At 43.1% G+C, this 20144-nt stretch overlaps 1 long non-coding RNA gene across 1 annotated transcript in view; it reads right to left on the bottom strand.

Moving 5' to 3' along the window:
- LOC115032324 overlaps window positions 1–19923 on the bottom strand; it is a 28222-nt gene extending 8299 nt beyond the window's left edge. The window contains exons 1-2 of the long non-coding RNA XR_003837985.1: window positions 19847–19923; window positions 2087–2212 (exon numbers count right to left, since the gene is read on the bottom strand). This is a non-coding gene — a long non-coding RNA (uncharacterized LOC115032324). The remainder of the gene's footprint in view (window positions 1–2086; window positions 2213–19846) is intronic.
- Window positions 19924–20144: the final 221 nt, after the last annotated feature.

Genomic DNA, 20144 nt, shown 5'->3' with positions numbered 1-20144 from the left:
TTACATCTGTGTAGTACCCAAAGAGGCCAGAAGAATGCATCAGATCCCGCCTGAGGTGGGGCTATAGGCAGCTGTGAGCTATCTGACATTGGTGCTGGGAACTGAAGTCAAGTCCTCAGCAAGAGCAGTAACTACTCTTAACTGCTGGCCTATCTCTCTATGCCTGCTTTATTTACAGTTTTTAACACCCTAGAATTATATGGAAATGGTAAAATTAAAGAACTAGATATTCCCACTAATCCAGTACTACAGCAAGGGTGGTCTGTCCTGTTTCTTGCTCAATTGCTGGCTCTCTATAACTTCCTGCATTTGGTTTTTCCTTCAATATATACTACTTCTCCATGCCAGGTACTCTCAGAAGCAAGGCTCACACGGTGTGTGTTCACTGTCTGCTACCAATCTGCAATGGGAGGAATCCTCTCTCTGTTCTCCATTTAGCATCCCACCCTCCCATGCTGGACCCCAGAGGAGTAAGGATGTGGTTCAGAATACAGGGTGCACACCCCTGTGTCCCTAGCAAATTCTCCATCACAGTTTTCCAAGTTTTCACTCTTTCTCTCTTCACTTAACCTTTGGGTATCAGGAGTTCTGCATCACTGTCTCACCTCCTAGACTAGAAGATCAAACACACAAAAACCATCATTGCCAATCACACAAGCTATCAGAGGCAAAGCTATACGTGTCTCACTACATCAGCAACAGAAGAATCTGTGACTAGCAGAAATGGGAACCAACGCTCTGCCGTGGCCCTGGTTTCTGGTAGGACATGCTAGGGTTGTGATGCCTAAGAGCTCCCTCTGTTGGAGGACTTGGGGGAAATTTTAAAACCTAGCAGGAAGTTGGCACACCTATGGGTACTGGACAAAATGGAGTACCAAGGTCCCCTAACCTTCATCCACAAGGCACAGGTTTTGAGTGTCACAGGGCTTCTAGAAGGAGAAATGGCAGCTGCCAGGCAATAGCTGACCAGATCTATTTGCTTGAATATATGGGGCTCTCCCTGGAGCCCTGGCCTTCCCAGGAGCTGAAGACACTGAGTTAGCAGATACAGATAACAGGCACTGGGATGAGGGTGTCCACCAAGCGCTCCCCTACTCTGAGCCCTCTCAAGGCCAATGTCAAGAGAATTGCAGAATGTTGATAAACACACAGGGATCTCCTCGGATGATGTTTTCATGGCTTGAATGGACACAACTCAAGAAGAGCAGGAGATCCCGACAAAGTCAAGTGGCAGAGGATGCAGGAGGAGGGTGGCAATTCTCTTCTCCCTCAGCTCTGGATGCAGGGAAGGACTGCGATTACCATCTAGCACACCCTGTCCTCCTGTCCTTAGGAGGACACCATGAGGCCACTCAGTGTACTCTGGCAGTGTCCTTGCTAGGGAAGTTTACTGAGCCCCATGATTGCAGATGCAGACCATATAAATGTGGCCCGAGTACCTGAGCATCAGATATAACTGTCACTTCTATTTTCAACCCTTTTAAGAGGAAGAGGGTGGGGACCACAAGGCAGGAAGAGCTGCATTCAGCCTTCTCCGTGCTCCATCAGAGCTGAACCTTAGTCCTCTGTGTGGGCATCCTCGGGGCCAAGGGGAGGTGACCCTCACAATTACACATGTGTAAGTAAGTGTGTGGTGGGTATGGGTTGATTTGGGTCCTCTGGAGCTTCTTTATGATTATTTTCTGGATATTTCCGATAGACCAGGAAGGAAGAGACACGCTCTGCAGAGAAAACGCCTAGAATGCAGGTAATAAAAAGGCTGGCGATGATGCTTCCCACAAAACAGCCACCAGCAAGCCTCAGCGCCACAGCCATAAAACACCCACGCCTGCCATAACCCGAATCCAGCTCGGCACGACTCTCCCGCCCCGCGCCTCCCAACCTAGCTCTGCACCACCCTGCAGCAGAGTGCGTCACAGGCACCCCTGGAGACAGAGTGACCCAACCACCCAAAACTCTGAAGGTGGGTGCCACATGCTGAGATAGGACTGGAGGAGGGGGTGGTGTGAAACTACAATGATCTGTCACCTTTATGTGTTTCCCAGACAACAGCATGGAGACAGACAAGGATAATGGAATTCCCTACCATCCATCTCCCAGGGCGGCAGAGTCTCTCTCTCGCTGCCGGGGCCTCCTCTTTGCTCGCCTTCTCTCAGCAGAGTCTCTGCATTCAGATGATCCAGCCGCCCCTTCCTCAGTCAGCCACAGCAGCCTAGAAGCATGCAAAATTGCTTAACTCCTGTAATAGGTGGGGCTGAGCTGGGGCATCACCTGCGTTGCCTTGTTCAGTCCTTCCCCGCAGACTGAGGACGGCCCTGCTATTAACAAGACACCTGCTTTGCCAGGCAGAAAACTAAGGCCTGGGTGTCACAACTAGATTCACAAGACTGTCATCCAAACATGTAGTCAGTGTCCACCACCAGTGCTTTTAGGCACTCCAGCCAAGTTTTATATTCTAATGAGGCCATGAATCTTATAGCAAAGGTCCAGCTATAAGCTTTTCTTTTTAAAAAGACATTGTATTGACTATTGGGGAATTTCATACTTGCACACAATGTATTTAAGCATACCCCTTCCCCCATTCCTCCCCCAACTCATCCCAGATCCACCTCCCACCTTCCCATCTTCTCCCAAGCTTGTTAGTTTTCACATTTTATTTTACTCAAGTGAATATTTTCCATGAATGTATGTCTGTACACCACATATATGCATTGCCTGCAGAGGCAAGAAGAAGACATCAGTTTCTCTGGATATAAAGTAATAGACAGTTGTGAGCTGTCATGTGGGTTCTGGGAACCAAACCTGCGTCCGCTAGAAGAGCGGCTGGTGCTCTTAACATTTGGGCTATCTCTACTAACACACACACACACACACACACACACACACACACACACACACACACGTTTCTTTTTATAATCTACCAAATCCAGTTTGTGCCACCCACATACTCAAGGGTGAGAGGCTGTCTTAGTCAGTGTTCTATTGAAGAGATGCCATGACCAGGGCAACTCTTACAAAAGAAAGCATTCAATTGGGAGCATGGGTACAGTTTCATAGGCTTAGCATGGTGGAGAGCATGGTAGCATATAGGCAGGCACAGTCCTGGAACAGTAACTGAGAGCTACAACCTGATCTTGAAAGAAGTAGGCTGGCATGGACTTTTGAAATCTCAAAGCCCATTACCGCCCCCCCACCCCCCTACCCCCGCTGCCCCAGTGACACTCCCTCCAACAAGGCCAGACCTCCAAATCCTTCTCAAATAATGACTCCCTGATGACCAAGCATTCAAATATCTGAGGCTATAGGGGTCATTTTAATTCAAACCACCATAGAGGCCATCCACAGGAGTGTGGTCAACCTATTGGGCACCAAACTCCTAAAGAAAGCTGATTCTCCCTTCCCAAGAAGACAGGGATTGGGGGTCTTGTGAGGGCCCCACACCTCTTACTCTATATTGGAATGCTAACTGGCTTGATCCTGTGCAAACCATGTAAAAGCAGCCAAGGTTGCTCTGAGCTCATGAGTGCAGTGACCCATCATGTCCAAAGACACTGATTCATTCCTCTCTGGTTCTCTGGATATTACAATCATTCCACCTTTCTTTCTCAACGGTCCCTAAGCCTTGGGGGACAGAGTATGTGACTTAGATTGTCCATTTGTCATGAACACCTCACAGATACTCATTCTCATGAGCTTTTGTGCTAACCATCATCCACTGCACAAAGAAACTTCTCTGGTAGGTTTTAGGAACTTCAAAGCAAGTAAAAATTTAAATATGCTCAAGGATATATTGCCCCAAAAGGCTTGCTCAGCACTCAAATAGCCTGCTTCAATGACCACAGCCCCTGGATTTTTCATTCCTTTTTATAAACCAATCCTATGATGGTCATTGGATGAGATGCAATTTCTCGCATGCAAACACTTTTGTCTCTTTGCTGAGAGCCTGAAGAATTGCACGGACCACTTGACACTTGGTTTGTATTTCCTCTCATGCTATCCTCAATTTGGCCCTGTGATGGGGAGAGAAGGGTGATTGGATTAATCTTGCAAATATGAACAAGGGGGCTCATCAGGATAAAGCCTGGCCAGGAAGGAACCCAGGTTTTGACAATTCTTTCTTGGCACTCTTCTGCACATATCCAGATTACATCCGAAGGAGCTTGACTAAGAATGAAGAGACTTCCCACAAACCAATCACTGCAAAGCAACCAAGCATGCTCCCCTTGGCAACAGCTAATGAAATCTTTTCTTCTCCTGCCTAAGCCCCACTTGGCCAATCAGACACCAGCATGAAGTAGTGGTGCAAGGATGTGTGCCTCAGTCTGTACCCAAGAGAAAGGAGGCAAGGCTGCATGTCTCTCTACCAGAAAGCCATTATGTGATAACCTCTAAGGGAAGGAAAAACCACAACACCTCCATTATAAAGGAGATGTGAACAGCTGCCTCACCTTTCAGTGACGCTCCCCACTGGGAGCAGAGACAGCAAAGAGGAGACTGGGGGAGAGAAGCTGAAGGAGACAGCAGACAGATGCTCCAAGACAGGGTGTCTAGATGTCAGCCACAAGCTGTGAGTTTCCCTATGACTTCCGTGTGCCTACATGACAATATACTAATGTCTTGCTCAATATCAAGGCTCTCCATGCATCCCCAGCTGAATCTTCCAGCTTATCTTGTTTGCAGTGGTGAAAGGGTGCGTGAATATAGTGTATGCACGTGTGCGCGTGCACACACACACACACACACTCACACACAGGCATGCACATATGTAAAGGTCCAAAGTTGACATTGACTATCTTCCTCTAGTGTACTGTACTTAATTTGCTGAGTCAAATCTTATGCTGAAACAAATCAGAACTGACTGATTAGACTAGTCTAGCTGGCCAGCCTGCCAGATCTGCTGCCTCCTGTGCACTGGTATTACATGTGGCTGTCATGTCTGCTCAGCTTTCATGTGGGCTCTGGGGATCTGAACTCTGGCCTTCACATTTATGCAATAAACCATTTCCCCAATTTTTATTCCAGTTTTCTTTGCCATGCTTCTGGTGTGTTCTCTAGACTCTGGCCTCCAACAGACACTTCTTCCCTGCATGTATGCTAAGGCAAGAGCATGCACAGCCAGACACATAAAGGCCCACAGAGCAGAGCAATGGGGTGAGTGAAGTCAGGGAGGTGGAAGGAAAATATCATGCCAGGCTTATTTCTAAGGTAACAGACTGCTTATGAAATAGCCTGACCATCAGAAGCAGAAAAAATGGTTTTGCTGCTAGAGGCCACAGCATGTCACTGGGGTCAAAGGGTCGCCTACCAGAGGCCAAGTTAAAACCTTCATTCTGATTTCTGCCCACACAACCTTGTTCTCCCTCCTTGAGGTACTGTTTCCCCATGTCCACTGTCCAAAGCACACCAGAAACCTACCCATCTCTAACCTGAGAAAGCAATACAGTGCAAGAAAAATAATCTAGAGTGATAGGGTTTTTTTTTTAAATGGTGTGGTGTAAAACTTAAAAAACCCAGGTCTGGTGAACACATGGTGCTAATGGTGTCTGTCACATGAACATGATGTAAAGATGAATGGTCTCTACCACGCTGAGTGAAGGTAGGCAGGCTGCAGGGGACAACGTGGAAGGGCAGCAGGCTCCACTCCATCACTGACAAGCTGAGTGACTCTGAGCTCATTGCTCTGAGTCTTGTTTTCTTCCTCTGATCTGGGAAGATGGCTATGCCTGTAACATGGTTGTCATACAATCAAGGGGATCTAAATGCTATTCTCAGCACACATGCACATACATGTACACATACATGCAATACATAAACACATACACCATAGACACACACACACACACTTAAAATATATAATGAGAAATCATAATGTCTCTCTGCCCACCTCCAGTGTTGTAAGAGTCAAGTTCATGATTCAAAATACAAGAATGAGCTTTTGAAACTCTGGGGAAGTGCACACTTCTCCTCGGGGTACAAAACTATTACTGATGAAATATTTTGTGGTTATTAAAAGAATTTCAATCAGAAAAAAAAACTACTCATTCCAGTATAAATAAAAATGGATTTTAAAATTGCATGTCTACCATCCATTTCTAGGACTTAGAGAAATAAACAAACACACAAAGAAAGGAATGTTTGCCTATTTGACCAAGAATTTCTACTGGTAAGAAATTACCCTGAGGGAAAAGCTTATACATGTTTTCATTACTTAGCTACAATAATGCTTCTTCTAATATTTTTCATAAAAGGCAAAAAATAAATAAAAACAAACCTGAAAACACCTTAGACTCCACCTAGGGAGACTTACTTCAGTATGCCACAGTCTCTCCCAAAGCTAAACACCATGAAAACATTACAAAGTCTAAAATCATATTGTGTGTGATAAAAATATTTTTTAGATGTGTTTTGAAATAAAGAAAAACGGTGTTATAAAATAGTGCAATCTAGTGTGCATAATCCTGTGCATATAAATTGCACAGAAAAAAATATTTTTAATAAATGCAGCTCAATGGTTAGTAGCTAGCTCCCTAGAAAGATCATAGAGGGGTTTGATTTTGTTTCATTTGCTTACTGGTGTTTTTAATATTTTCTAAAGAGATTATGTTATTTTTTGCAACATGAAGGAAGTACCCAATGAGGTAACTACATTGTATTCAAAATAATAACAGTTGGAGACTGGAGAGCGGTGTGATGGTTAAGAGCACTGGATGCTCTTGCCGAGAGTGTGAGTTCACTTCTCAGCACCCATGTATATCGTACAGCTACCTGCGAGCCCAGATCTAAGCAATCCAACCTCTTTATCTGGTCTCTATGAACACATGCACACTCATGCCACCCATAAATGCACACATGCACAGACAAATACACATAAAATATTTTTTAAAAAAAATAAAACCAGGAGTTGGGGAGATGACTCTGCAGTTATGAATGCTTATTGTTCTTGCAAAGCATGTGGATTCAGTTCAGTTCCCAGCACCCACTTGGCAGCTCAAAACCACCTGTAACTTCAGTCCCCAAGGATTTGACTCCCTGTACTGGCCTCTGTGACCGCCTGTACTCATGTGATACATTTAAACTCAGACATATACACATATAGTAAAGAAATTAATCTGGGGACTGGAGAGATGGCTTAGTGGTTAAGAACCCTTGCTGCTCTACCAGAAGATCTGGGTTTGATTTCTGGAACCTACATTTAGTTCCTACCATGGTGGGTGTCTCAGAACTGCCTCTAATTCCAGCTCCCGGAGATCCAGTGCACTCTTTGACTAAATGGAACTTCATCATACACTTCAAATTTTACCCCAGAAATAATCACTTATTTTATATCCCACACATGTAGACTTAACTAAAACAACACATAGCTGGGGATATAAGTCCTTTGATAGAGTACTTGCCTAGTGTGCAGAGAGTACCACAGAGAACTTGAGTGGTGTGCATACCTCTAATCCCAGCACACTGGAGGTAGAAGCAGAAGAATCAAGAAGTTGAAGGTCATCCTTTTGTATGTAGTGAGCTCAAGGCTAGATTGGTTTACATGAGACCCTCCCTGACTTGAATTGGCAGAGTTCAGTTTCACACCCATTCTCATAAGATACTGAGGCAGGGTAGTAGTCCTCCCAGCTCCCAGTTAATGAGAAAGCTCATCTCAAACTTCCCTTTATCACCTGTCTTAGTTAGGGTCTAATTGCTGTGATCAGACACCATGACCAAGGCAACTCTAAAAAAGAACATCTAATTGGGACCAACTTACAGATTCAGAGCTCCAGTCCATTATCAACAAGGCAGGAGCATAGCAGTATCCAGACAGGGATGAGGGAGGAGCCAACAGTTCCACATCTCATCTCAAAGGCAAACAGGAGAAGACTGACTTCCAGGCAGCTAGGACAGGGGTCTTAAAGCCCATGGCCTTAGTGGCACACTTTCTTCAAAAAAATCATACTTACTCCAACAAGGCCATACCTCCTAATAGTGCCACTCCTGGGGCCAAGCATATTCAAAACACCACACCACCCTACATTAACTCTTCCAGCTGAGAACAACATTTGGCCACAGTTCTCACTGGAAGACAAACCATCAGTTATCACTCCTGGTAAGAAAGGAAGCTTTGGCTCCAGTAGGATGGACCATAGTCACAAATCTGTATGGAAGTTGTGTCCCCAAGGTCACTGCTGTCCTTCTCTCAGAACAGCCTTTCTGTTACCATCTCAGCTGACACCCTCAGCCTGTTCTCCACATCTAGTGAGACACTGGGCTCTCTCTTTTCCAATTAAGACCCTTCTAGAATCCTCTGCACACTAAATAAAGGCATCTAAGATAGTTCCCACACAATCATCTTCTAGCCCTACCCCTCTGTGCACTCTGTCTTTACCCCTGTCTCTCTTGCTCTGTGTCTCTGTATCTCTCTGCTTCTTTCTATGTCTCTCTGCCTCACTGTCTCTCTCTGTCTGTCTCTGTATGTCTGTCTGTCTTTCTCTCTCAACACACACATACACACACACACACACAGAGAGAGAGAGAGAGAGAGAGAGAGAGAGAGAGAGCCCGCTTCTGCAGAAGCCACACTGTCTTCTTTGTGTCTCTCAAATCAGATGTCTCTTCTATTTCAATCCTTCTGAGCCTCTCCTTACCCTGACCAAACCCAAATTTCACTGCAGAGGCAAGTCTCCATATAAATGTTTTTACATCTCACACCCCCTCCCCACATTACAGTCTATCCAAGGTCCCTGCATTAGTCTCTCCGACATCTGTCTCTCCCTCCACGGTTTAACCAGTCTGTAGTTACTCCCTGTGTCTCCAGCATGTCTCTTCCAGATTCCAAGTAAGTGTTCTCTGCTCCAGCAACATTTATCTGCTGAATTAAAGGCTAGACTATTGGTGGGATAATTGAGTTACCAAAACACATAGGTGAGAACATGCTGAAGCAGGGAAATGGAGTAGACAAGCAGACTTGTCTTGGGGTCAAAAGGTGGTGCTGGCAACTACAGTGTCTTGGCTCAAGAACTGAAAACAGTAACAGGAGTGAGAGATGAGCCTACAGAGTTCTGGGAGGCCCTATCAGGAAAGCTGGGAGGGTGTCGTGACATAGCCCTTTGGTTGGACTCTGTGTGCTGGGAGGGGAATGTGTACACACTCTGCTAGCAAAGCCAAACCCTTCCACCTGCTTCTGGCACAGTCTCAGCCAGGTTGGCATCTATACTTCTGGATACAGAGCACTGGCAGGCAGTCCCTCAGATATTCCCTTAGGCCTGACATGCCACACCGAACTGTCCACACCGGGCCATCAAGGCCAAGATACACCCCTCTGAAATCTGTCATACCAGGAATCTGTCATACCCTGAAGTGGGACACATAACACAGCATCTCCTTGTTCCTGATGTCAGTATTCTCAAAAACAACACCATCTACATATGGCACATGGAGCCTAGGATGCTAGAATCTAGCCAAAGACTTCCAGTCCTATCACTCCAGGACAGGGAGACCATGAGGGACAGAGCCTGCCTTGCTCCTTGATACTGAAAAAGGAGATAAAGGAAACGCCTCCCTCAACTCCCCAAAACTGTCCAATCAGTGGGGAGACCTCCATTACTTTTCAGATGAACTTCAGGGCCAAGAATTTGATACCATTTAACCAGCAGGACCTGAGCCTGGACACAGACTAAAAGCAGAAAGACTTCCATTCAGGATCTCAACATGGTCACATCATAGGGACCCTATCTCTGCCATGGCTTCCATAGAGTCTCCTATACCCAGGAAGAGTGACTTGCATCAACCAATAGAGACATTCTGGAAGCAGCTGACCATAAGTCAAACCAAAAGAAGGAGAAGGCCAAGGAGCACCAGGAAAAATGGAGGAGGTCATGTTTGAGAGTCACTCAGGACCAGGAGCCTCAGAAGTAGACATGCTGGCTGAGAGGCACTGCTAGTCTTCACAGCACCATCTTCCACAGAGCAGATGTGTTAGGGAGCAATTTCAGAATGTTGTAGGCTGGCGGATATTTATCCTGGTTTCATTCTGTTATACTGATAAAACATTCAGACCAAAAGCAACTCAGGGCAGGGAAAGGATTTATCTGGCTTATTGTGGCAATGCCACACCAAAGGTGAAAGATAATCATTACCCATGTTTACCCAAGACTGGGTATGATGTACTCAGAAGAGCTCCAGTCTCTCCTGTTCTAATCTAAGAGTCTATTCTAAAAAGCCTACATGAACAAAGGCCATCCTCTTTATATAGTGAACAGCATGGCAAAACACGGGAACAGGGAGTGAGAAACTTTTTTCTCGGATATTTACAGTAGTCTCATAAGGGAGAAGATTGGTTTTTCTGGCCCTACTGACTCAGAACAGCATACAAACCCACAAACATATTATTTCTCTATCCCCACACTCCTTTCAACAGCTGGCTGCTTCCAGTGCATGGTCTTAGGTCACACATACCTACATTGCTCTGAGTCAAGACCATGAATGGGTCACAAAGGAAAAATAAGAAACATGTGATTTCAAAATGTAGTGAGATTGGTTACAGTGTTTCTCTAAAAATCCAGATGCTTCTGAACAGGAGGAATATACAGGATGAAAGCAGAATTAGAACATAGATATAATGGCCTCAAGGCACATTAACTTGGTTATAGGTTGATATGTAAAGAGAAACTATAAATAACATTTCTAGGAAAAAAAATCATTCTATGGCTTATACCTCCAGGTCAAAACTCATCATTGAGGGAGGATGGATCAAGAACTCAGGAAGGAACTAGAACTAGAAACCATGGAGGGATGCTGTTGGCTCACTCACACTCACTCATCTGGATTTCTTTCTCCAGAACCACCTGACTAGGGAATGGTGGCACCCACAGTGGGATGGGCACTTCTACATCAATTAAAAGTCAAGACACTCCCCCACAGACATGAGCATGGGCCAATTTGGTCTGTATAATCCCTCGAGTGAAATTCCCTTCTGATGTGATTCTAGGTTCTGTCAAGTTGACAGTTAAAGCTATGACCTTCTGGTGTCTATGCAAAGTAATTAACATCTACAGACATACTAGTGAACTCTGAAGTGAGACAATGCCCCCTACCTTGTGCAAGCAGCTAGTTCCACCCCCACGTGATCTATTAGAGTCCATGGCTAATCACACTTTCTGAGTCTTCTGTGAAATGGTTATGATCTCAAATGCTAAATGAATTAAATAAAAATACTTAATGCATTCATTTTGTATGAGAATCATTAATCTTTTATCATCAATTATCTTTTTAACAGAAGCCTATATTGGGAGGCGGGTGGTGTCTAAGTGTGAAGATTAACCTCTGCTGCTTCAATACTGCAAATAAGGCATTACTCCTGTGAATGTTTTATCATACCTGCCTTTTGCATGGCTAGAGAGGGTGCCCAGGATCTCTCACATAGTAGGTAAGAATTCTTTCAACTGAGTATCATCCCCAGCCCTCAAATGCCATTTGTCATTATGCCTCATTTAGTACTTAGTTACATACAGCTAAAATCAAGTACAACTTCCATAAAAATCTTTTGCAAAAACAATATTTTTAGAGCCAATGAGATGTTTCAGTGGGTAAAGATGCTTGCTGTGAAGCCTGATGATCTGAGTCTGGATTATGTGGACCTACATGGTAGACGATGAGATCTGACTCCTGGAAATTGTCCTCTGATCTTCACATGTATGCATTTGCACTGCTGCATGAACACACACACATACACACACACACACACGATGTTAAAAAACAAATTTAAGTCAAACAATGAACAGAGATAGGAGTCCATATATATATAAAACTACAACTATCTTCCTAGGGAACTGGGGAAGCTGAAGCAAGAGTATAAGGACAAAGCTAGCACTTGCTACAGAGTATCATCCTGCTTTAAACACAAAATATCAACAAGATGAATAAGAGATAGCTGCACCTCCCACCATACATAGTACCTTCATGTTTTAACATTCCATCTTTGAAGGCAGGGTGATGTTGGCTTGGTTATTTTTGTCCTGATCCTTCATTGGAAGTCCAGAATCCATCTCCAGGAAGCATTCTGCAGCAAACCCTTCTCTGGGTGCCAGCAGCAGCTTTTTAATTAATACTGCATGGAAGATGTGGTCCAGGATCAGCTACCTGGAGATGCAAGCTCAATTCCAACATCTCTTTCTGAGCCCACTATGCCTAGTTTGCAATAACTGCCCCTAAAGACAGGATTAATTAAAGAAAATGAATTTGACTTTCTCTACATGTCTTTTGCTGTTCAAGGGAAGACATTGCTTAGAACTCCCAAAGATACAGGCTCCAGCAAGCTTTCTGCCCTCAAGAAAGGCTGGAGCATGATGCAGACTTCAGGTCTTTTCTTGGAGGTAAAATATGCGCAAGGGACTTAAGAAATATCACTGGGAGTCACTTTAGTATATGATCATGAGGGATTGCTTAGAGAAATGGCAATGTCTTTGTATAATCAAGCACTCTGCAAAGATTAAAACCCAGGAGCTGGGGCCTGGAATGCAGCTCAGTGGCACAGTGCTTGCTTAACAAGCACAATGCTCTGGGTTCAATTTATGCTTCACAAAACAGAACATTGAGGCACTGGTAACATATTTCAGTTGGTAGAGTGCTTGCCTAGTTATGCAAAGCCTTGGATTGATCCCTCGCAGCACAGACATCAGATGTGATGGCTTACTCAACACTCAGGTGGAAGAGGCAAGAGAATCAGAAATTTGAGGTCATCCTTGGCTACATTGTGATTTTGAGGCCAGCTAGAGACTTTTTCTCAAAACAAACAAATAATGATCCAAGTTAGGCATAGTGGTACATGCCTTTAGTCACAACAGTCAGAAGGCTCAGGCAGGAGGGTGGTAGATTTGAATATATCTTGGGTGATATATATAGCCCCTACTTTTAAATAAAGAGAAAAATGGGAAAATAAAAGCAATTGACTGGAAGAATTTGAATGACTTATAGAAGTATTGATGGTCCTGAAATAAGAAGGAATAAAGAAACGCAGCACATATTCTACCACATAGACAAGATCTACACTGAGTACAAAACAAAGACAAAAACAAAAAAAGAATAGAGAGACAGGAAGAAAGTCAAACAAGTGAAAATTGGCACCTTCATTATACCACCCAAACCTCATGTGCTGCGCAAAGCTGATTCCCTGAATTACAAGGTATGGGAGCTGGAGAGATGGTTCAGAAGTTAAGAGCACTCAGTGCTCTTTCAGAGGCCCTGGGTTTGATTCCTAGCACCCACATCATGGCCCCATAACCATCTATTTGTTCCAGGGGATCTGGCACCACCTTCTAGCTGCAGCAGGCACGTGGTATATCTACATATATGCAGGCAAACACTCATGCACATAAAATAAAGATAAATACACTTCTTTAAAAGTACAAGGTGTGGGAGCTTTCAGGAAATAACTACATCAGAGCTTTTGTGTATCTGATTCATGTCCATGTGTGGAAGTATGTGAGTGCATGAAACCCATGTGCATGTTAAGAGGACAGAAGAGGATATTGGATGTCTTGAGCTATCAATCTCATTGTCACGAAGCTGGCGCTAGTCTGGAAGTCAGCCTGCCCGGGCAACCCTCCTGTCTCCCATTCCCCACAGTGTTGAAGTTATAGGTCCAACTTTTTACATGGGTTGTAGGAATTTAAACTCTGGCCCTCCTGCTTACACAGCCAGCGCCCATTCACCAAGCCAAAGCTTACAGATTCAGCCTACTCATAGATATCTAGAAGACTGGTAACAACCTACTCACTGAAATCTCATGCAACAGTGTAGCAGGAAGAGAAACTCAAGGAGATAGCAATATGTGGAAGAAAGTTCAACATCCTAAAAGAGAACAAAAGTCACACCCTGCTCCACTCTTCACTTCCTGGGAACTCCAGTGAGCAGTAAACCAGCAGCTAGCACAGTCTGAGCCTATATATGAATGTAGATCAAGTAACACAAAGTGCTTCGTCTACAATTGCTCTTCTCATAATCTCAGCACCTGGAATGGGGAGGTGCTGGTACTGGGTCAATTTGTATCTCCCATCTCAAACTCTGGAGACCCTGGGAGGTGAAGGGACATGGCCACAACTTCTTTGGTTTTTGCCTTGCCCCCTCCAGTCTCATTCTCCCTTTTGGAAATGGCTGAAATCATCACTATGATATTTTAAAACCCAAGTTACTGTCCTGTGCCCAAAGTAATAAATGTTTTATAGTTTCAATTAAACCAAATGTGGGAGAGCTGGATTCCTCTTCTCTGGCTGATGAGTCACCCAGACCCATTACCCGACTATCCATTAATTATAAGTAGGTTGCACACTGCCCAGCATCTCCCAGAGACTATGCAATTTGATGGCATGGTGGTGCCATGAGCACAAACACCCATATCTGCAGACTTCCTATGCCTCTTCTCTGTTGGCCTCAGACCCTAGGACTGCAGGGATACTAAAGCCAAAGCTGGGGTTCTCATTCCCATGGATACTTGAGCCATCTTGTTACCAGCTTGTTGACTACCTACTATGTGGCCTACCCATAAGGATCATCACCGTCTTACAGAAGGTGGACCTTATTCTTAGAGGGGTCAAATGGCCTGCCTAAGGACACACAGCTGTTAAGTTGCAAGGATAGAATTTGAGATCGATCTCCAAACCCTATTGTTTGATCATTAAAGGTTTTTTAGTCTCTAATCTAATCAGTACTTCAAACGAACTAGAGAAAGGAGGTCTCTGGGTAGAGTCACATCTCTAGCCCTCTCCAACCACTGATTTAGGGATAAAATAAGATGATAGAAAAAAGCAATTGGCATAAAATAAAGACTATTATAAGTGCTAAGAATATAAGCCACTCTGGTTTCAATGCTGAGTGCTTAGTAGGTGCCTAATAATTACTTAGTATAGCAGCACTTGCATCTACAAAATGTCAGAAGACTCTGTCATAACCTTATTTATGAAGAGAAAGAAGAACTTGGTTAAATGAGGGAAATCATAACAAAGATGGCTGGTGGAACTGACTTGAAACCTGTTCCACTTTTGTTCCTAATGGTTTTCAAACCCTGATCCACAAAGGGCTAGGAATCTGCAGAGAGTCCAGGAGGTGCCTAAAAAATGAGGAAGAATAAGGAAGGTCTTTCATCTCCCCCACATTTTCCTTCTTGGAGCAGGATGCATCTGCTTCTATCTGCCCTCAAATTGGACTCCTGCTCAAAATTCCGTGTAATGAAACAATCTTACTGCCTTGAATAAGCGTCAAAAGTGTTTGGAATTATAAGAAGAAACAAGAGGCCTGGCGTTACACCTCAGAGGAGCAAAATTAAACCCAACAAAGACTCAGATGTTTCTTTAACATGACTAATAAGTATAAGTTAAATGTGCCAGACACATCAAATGGATTCCTGAGCTCACAAACACATGAGAACATTGACACAGAGACCACAAGGAAAGACTCCGTATCCTCCGTCAGCATCCTATGGGTGATGCTCTCTGAACAGAGCAGAATTAGTCACCTTTAAGCACAGTGTAATAGTGCATAGATCTACAAACTATGAAAAGGGGGAAAGGACTATTGGATCCTTAAATTAAAAATCCTCAAGTACAACAATAAAGCACTTACAGATGAAAGCCAATAAAAATAAAAGATCAGATTTTGTAGAAAGTGGCTAAATTTGCACTGAAGGATAAGTACCATTAAGTTCTATTTAACATTGGAAAGTATTAAATTAAATTAAAACAAATAAATGTAAGCAAACTAAGGTCTAACCCTACAATAACAACAACAACAACAATAACAACAAAGAAATCAGATACACCAGGAGGTAACAGGGTAGATTTCGTTTTTAAATCAGCTAGCAGTAAAACAAATGATTAAGACTGAATATGGCATCTTCAAAACTAACAATACTATGTCTAAATTTATAAAACTCGATGATTATAAGGTTTAAAAAATACTATGAAAATTTTTAAAACTACAATTTTTAGTAAGTACAATTGAAATTTTAGAATGAATGTGATTTAAATGATGGTGATACAATGTATCACACTCTTAATCATAAGAAAACCAAAGTGAAATATGTAAACATATATGTAAATGCAAAGTAATATAGAAGAGAAGTATAAAGCTTAAGTTATCTAGTCACATAATACAGAAATTAGAATGATAAATGGCCTTTCTTCTTTGCCTTCTGCAGAAAGCCTGACTATGTTACACAAAAGCTCAGACTTCTAGGGAAGGCCTCATAATTCCCACACAAATTATTCAAAAGAATGTTTTCCGGTCGGTTTTGATTATGTAAGTTATACAAATTTAGTTGAAGGCTCAGGAAGAATATTGTGAGTTAGAGATAACTGTGTGCATATTTATTCAAGCATACACATGAAGATCCTCTGGAAAATGTTACAGTATTTAACATGATTTCAAACATTTATTATGATCAAGTGTTACTGAAGTGGGAAGCATGGCTTAACATCCAAAAGAAAAAAAATCAGTGCTAATTCCCTGTAATCACAGATGAAAGGGAGAAAAGTCTGTAATCTCAATAAAGAACAAATTTCCTAAAACTTCAACATCTGATTATAAAAGTCTCTCAGAACGTTGGGAGTTGTAAAATTCTAACTTGACAAAAGCTATATCTCATAAGCCCACATCTAATACAATATTCTATTAGTGAGAGCTTGCGGAATACATGTCCTTCAAATGCTCCCCTCCTCCAACCATGAAAAAACAATGCCAAGACTTCACCCACCTCCACTGCCATTCAGAACTATGTGAACACTCTGACCAAAGCAATAAGACAATAGAAGGAGGAGCATGAGACAGAATAAGATTTATTAACATTGTTATGAGATTGTGTTAGTTTTCTGTCGCTGTGATAAAATCCTCTGACAAAAGCAACTTAGAAAAGAAGAGGTTAATTCAAGCTCGAAACTCCAGAAGGATAGAGTCCATCATAGTGAGGAAGGCACGGCCACAGGAGAGGGAGAGATCACTTTCATCCACACACAGGAAGCTCATAAAAGACAGGAAGTACAGCCAGTCTGTAAGCCATCAAATCCCACCCCCCAGTGAAGCACTTCCTCCTGTGAGGCTCTGTCTATGAAAGGTTTCTTAAGCTCCCCAAATCGTGTCACTGGCTGGAGATGGAATGTTCAAACATGAGCCTATGGGCACTATTTCTCACTTAAACCTCCACAGAAATGAAATCATTGGTGTTAGAGAACCAGCAGAATCCTGAAACAAACTAGTCAAAAAAGAAAGTCAAATTCAGTGTTTGTCAGGTTTAAGATAAACTTACAGAATGAACAGCATATGCCCCCACCAGCAGCAAGAGAGAGAGAGAGAGAGAGAGAGAGAGAGAGAGAGAGAGAGAGATCCAAGAGTAGCTCTTGGTAAGTTGATCTGATCACTCTCCCACTGGAAAACCACACATTCAAGAATATTTGGGTGACTATTAGAGACTAAAAACAGCATATGCCCCCATCAGCAGCAAGAGAGAGAGAGAGACTAAAAACAAAAAGAAATGGTAAAATATCTAAAAAATACAGAAGAGGAGCATATAATGCCACTAATTTAAGATGTAAGGGAAGACTTGAGGAAATAGGTATTAAATTCATGTATCAATTAACTTATATTTTCAATAATATTGAATTATTAAAAGATTTAATTTATCCATCTGTAAGAATATGTGTATCTGTGTATAGTTATATATACATGAATATGGTGCCTTCAGATGCCAGAAGAGGGCATCTGATCCCCTGGAGCTGGAGTTATAGGCAGTTGTGAACCAACTACCATATGAGGGAATCCAGCTCAAGTCTTCTGAAAATGTTCTTAACCACTGAGCTACCTCTCCAGCTTTGATATTTTTTTTTTTCGAGACAGGGTTTCTCTGTATAGCCCTGGCTGTCCTGGAACTCACTTTGTAGACCAGGCTGGCCTCGAACTCAGAAATCCGCCTGCCTCTGCCTCCCGAGTGCTGGGATTAAAGGCGTGCACCACCACGCCCAGCTCAGCTTTGATATTTTTAAAACAGGTTCTCACCATGGAGCTCAAGTAGGCCTTGAGTTTGGCATCCTCCTGTCTCAGCTTCATGAAGGCTTGGGTTACAGGTGTATGCCATCATGCCCATATTTTCACTTATTTTTAGTGTAATTAAAATTTAAAAGCAACTTTATGAGATATTTGATAAGCAATATATTATTTCAAGTGGACCCTAACTTTCTAAACCTGTGCATTGGTTTCTGTGTTCTTTAGTTAGGGGTGATTTATCTAACATGTATAACAACTAACACTAACAGACCAAGCCAGGAATGCCAGCACATGCCTGTAATTCCAACACAGTAAGAAGCAGAGGCAGGAGGATGGCAAGTTCAGGGCTTACTAAAGCTACATAATGAGAATCTGACTCAAAAACTGAGTCAGATAGGAGGTATGAGAGGTGGTGACTCATACCTTTAATCCCAGAACTTAGTAGGCAGAGGCAGGAGGATCTCTGTGAGTTTGAGGCCAGCCTGGTTTACAGAGCTAGCTCCAAGACAGCCTGGGCTACACAGAGAAACCCTGACTCAAGAAAAAATAGAGGTATGAAGACCTAGAGACCAGAAAAATGACCATGGGAGCCTTGTGTGGCTGCAATCACACTTGGCATTGTTACAAGCCTGTTTTCACTGCAGTCCAGTACCTCAGACTATGAAGTGACTCCTGGACATTTTTCCAAAGTTTACCTATGGTGCAATAATAGAAAAATGGATTTGAAGTCAGGATATCATGATCCTGTCCTGCTCAGGCCTCCTCAGAGCTCCTGTGAAGTTACTTTTCTACATTTCTCCTCAGGAAATTATCCTGTTCCTACTCCACGTCATTCTGGTGGCGCTCTCAGCCCAAAAGTCTTGCTTTCTCAGAAGTCATCTGTTCTACTCTCATTTCTGTCTCTGTGGTAAAAAAAAAAAAAAAAAAAAACAGTGGCCATAGCAACGCAAGGGAGAACATGTCTGTTTAAACTTACAACTCCAGGTCATAGTTTATCCTTAAAAGGAAATCAAGGCACTACAAACTTTAGTCATGCCTCAGCCACCACAGTCAAGAGCAGAGAGAATGAATGCACTCAGCTTACTTCCTCCATTCTTCCACAGGCCAGCACCCAAATGTAGGGAATGGTGCCACCCATAGTGGATAAGTCCTCCCATATCAAGTAACATAATCCAGGCAGTTCCCATAGACATTTCCACAGTTTAACCCAGTGTGGACCATCCCTCATTAAGGATTTTTTTCCAGGTGATTCTAGGTTGTGTCAAGTTGAACATGAAAACTAAGTATTGTACCTCCTATGTACCTCATTCCTTTGGCTATTTCTGCTATGGGGATAAATCATAATCATTGAAATGGCTAATTTTATGTCAATTTGACACAAACTAGACTCATTTGTTAAGAGGGACTATGCCACCACAAAATCAGGCTGCAGGCAGATGTGTAATGTGTTTTCTTAATTAGTGATTAATGGTGCCATCCCTGGGTTAATTGTCCTGGGTTCTATAAGAAAGCAGGTTGAGCAAGCCATGAGGAACATGCCAGTAAGCGGTACCCTTCCATGGCCTCTGCGTCATCTCTTATCTCCAGGCTCCTACCCTGTTAGAGTTCCTGCCCTGATTCCCTCAGCATTGGAGCACAACCTGAGAGTTGTATGCTGAAATGAAACCTTTCCTCCCCACGTTACTGACAGCCATGGTGTTTCACCACTGCAATAGAAACCCTAATCAAGACGGTCACTGTCATCTTCCCCAAGCCTGGCACAGAGCCCGACATCTAATAGAATTTTCAGTAAAGGCATTTGAATAAGTGAACAAATAGTCAAAATGCAGGCACTTACCTGTCAGTCTGCATCAAGAAGATCAAGAAAGAGCAGCCAGAGTCCATTCACAACCTCCCTTGGCTGAGACCACCAATGAACAGGAGGACAAGACACTAGGGGGGGAGAATGGAGAAGAATTTGGCATCGGTGAGCATTTTCAAACATACTCAGTAATTCAGCCATGAACAATCTTCAGAAGAAAATAGAATCACAGGTAGTCCCGCAAGACATGGTCCCTGTCCTCGGAAAGCATCCCATCTGGCTAGATGCCCTGTGAAGACAAGGAGCTACAGAGGGGCCACTTAAAATTCAGTGC

The sequence above is a fragment of the Mus caroli genome, chromosome 11 (assembly GCF_900094665.2).
Source record: "Mus caroli chromosome 11, CAROLI_EIJ_v1.1, whole genome shotgun sequence".
In the NCBI taxonomy this organism is placed as follows: domain Eukaryota; kingdom Metazoa; phylum Chordata; class Mammalia; order Rodentia; family Muridae; genus Mus; species Mus caroli.
Note: the sequence above shows the minus strand (reverse complement) of the source record. Positions and strands in the feature narration are given on the sequence as shown.